This window comes from Lactuca saligna, chromosome 3 (assembly GCF_052625555.1).
Source record: "Lactuca saligna cultivar CGN05327 chromosome 3, ASM5262555v1, whole genome shotgun sequence".
Classification (NCBI taxonomy): domain Eukaryota; kingdom Viridiplantae; phylum Streptophyta; class Magnoliopsida; order Asterales; family Asteraceae; genus Lactuca; species Lactuca saligna.
Genome location: NC_136419.1, coordinates 215201280 through 215204225, shown reverse-complemented (window position 1 = coordinate 215204225; position 2946 = coordinate 215201280).

The window sequence follows — 2946 nt, the reverse complement described above, 5'->3', positions numbered from 1 at the left end:
CGGCCTCCGACTCCCACATCCACTCGGATCCTCTCCGTTGCTCCCATTGCACCTTCACTAACGGTATCGCCTTGTTCTGCAATACTCTCATCTTTCTTTCAGAATTGCCACAAGCCTCTCCACATAATTTAAGCGCTCATCAACCTGGATATCATCCAACAACACCACCGCCTCTTGATCCATGATGCACTTTCGCAACTGCGAAATGTGGAAAGTGTTATGCACCCGACTGAGCTCTTCTAGTAGCTCTAGCTTGTATGCCACCTTGGCGACCCTGGCAATGATCCTAAATGGCCCAAAGTAACAAGGACCCAATTTCCCTCTCTTCCTGAAGCGGATAACACCCTTCCAAGGCGATCCCTTCAGGATCACCATATCACCCACTTTAAATTCTAACTCAGGAAGTCGTCAGTCGGCATAACTCTTTTGTCGGCTTTGCATGGTCTGCATTCGTTGCCTTATCTGATAGATTCTTTCGGTAGGTTGCAATACTACCTCCATCTGCTCCATCAACCTGTGTCCCACCTCTCCCCAACAAACTGGAGTGCGACATCTCCACCCATACAACAGCTCAAATGGTGGGGCGCCGATGCTGGAATGATAGTTGTGGTTGTAGGCGAACTCCGCGAGAGGTAGGTGGGAATCCTAGTTCCCACCGAAATCAATGATGCATGCCCTCAACATATCCTCGAGGGTATGGATGGTTCGCTCGCTCTGACCATCAGCCTGCGGATGAAACGATGTGCTAAAGTGTATCCATGTGCCTAGTTCCTCATGGAACTTCTTCCAGAAATGGGAGGTAAATCTAACATCTATGTTTGAAACAATGGAGACCGGAACCCCATGGCAAGCGACTACCTCACGAACATACAAGTTGGCCAACTTTTCGGCCAAAGAACTCTCTCGTATTGCCAAGAAATGGGCACTCTTGGTCAATCAATCTACAATGACCCATATGGTATCAAACCCCTTCACTGTCCTTGGTAGTTTGGTAATGAAATCCATCATGATCTCCTCCTATTTCCACATGGGAATCTCGAGAGGCTGCAGCAAACCATGCGGCCACTGATGCTCGTCCTTTACCATCCTACAGTTCAAGCACCTCTCGACATACCAAGCGATCTCTCTCTTCATACATGGCCACCAATAACTCAAACTCAAGTCTCAGTACATCTTGGCGTCCCCCGAGTGTATAGAGAAATAAGACTTTTGAGCCTCCTCCATAACTATCTGTCTGGCCCCACCAGACATCGGAACCCAAACCCGACCGCATCCGGTCAATAATCCCCAACTATCATTCACAAACCGGGCGTTCTTGCCCTTGATCCTTTCCATCTTCCATTTCTCCGGTCGCATGCCCTCAACCTTGACATCTCTGATCAATCCCACAAGCGTAGAATCCACTGCTATCCTCATACATGTTGCTGGGGTGGAAGACCCAGCTGACTTGCGACTCAAAGCATCTGCAACCACATTCGTTTTACTGGGGTGTTAAAGGATCTCGCAATCGTAGTCCTTAACTACATCCAGCCACCTGCGCTTCCTCATATTCATATTCGTCTGGTACATCATTTGTCTCAAGCTCTTTTGGTTCGTATATATGGTACAGCGGACCCCATACAGCTAATGCCTCCAAATTTTGAGAGCGAAAACCACCGCTCCCAACTGCATATCATGTGTAGGGTATCTCGTCTCATGCGGCTTCAGCTGCCGCGATGCATAAGCAATCACTCATCCTCTCTGCATGAGGACCGCCCCCAACCCTATGATGGATGCATCACAGAATACCACAAAATCCTCAACTCCCTCGGGGAGTGTTAAAACTGGAGCCTCGCACAAACACTATCGAATGGTCTCAAACGCCCTTTGCTACTCAGGGCCCTATCGGAAATCCACCCCCTTCCTCGTCAGACGAGTGAGGGATACTGCAATCTTGGAGAATTCTCAAAGGAATCTCCAGTAGTACCCTACTAACCCCAGAAAACTCATGATATCCGAAGGGGACCTCGGAACCTCCCACTGCATAACTGCCTTGATTTTGGCCAAATCGACCAAAATCCCCTCTTGGTTAACAAGATGTCCGAGGAACTGGACCTCACGTAACCAAAACTCACACTTCGAGAAATTGGCATACAGCCGTTCTCATCTCAGAACTTCCAACAACTCCCTGATTTTCTCCTCATGCTGCTCTCTGGTCTTGGAATACACCAATATATCATCCATAAACACTATGACTGAGTGATCAAGCATCGGTCTGCAGACCCGATTCATCATATCCATGAATACTGTCAGCATGTTGGTGAGCTCAAACGGCATTACCACGAACTCGTAATGACTATAATAAGTTCGAAATGTGGTCTTTTCTGTGTCCTCATCTCTAACCCAGACTTGATGATGCCCCGACCTCAAATCAATCTTGGAGAACCAAGATGCACCCTGCAACTGATCAAAGAGATCTACTATCCTTGGAAGTGGATAACGGTTCTTCACCGTCAACTTGTTCAACTCCCTATAGTCAATGCACATCCAGTGCGATTCGTCCTTCTTCCTAACGAAGAGAATCGGTGCTCCCCATGGAGAACTTCTAGGTTGAATGAACTGCTTGCCTAGCAGTTCCTGCAGCTGTGACGACAACTCCTACATCTCAAGCAGTGCCGACCAGCATGGCTCCTTAGCGATAGGGGCCTCACCAGGTCGATCCTAAACTCGACCTGCCTCTCCGGAGGTATCCCTGGCAACTCCTCTGGAATGCCAACACACTATGGGTCCAATCATCCTCAAGATGGAATACCCCAAGCCCTCATCTAACAGGTTGGAATGCCTCGGTCTATTGGCCTCCGCATGAAGCAGATAAACCTCAACCACTAAACAGACATGTGTACATATAATAGATAATCACATAACGGTCTAAACAATACTTATCTAACAGATCCTACCACATAGCTC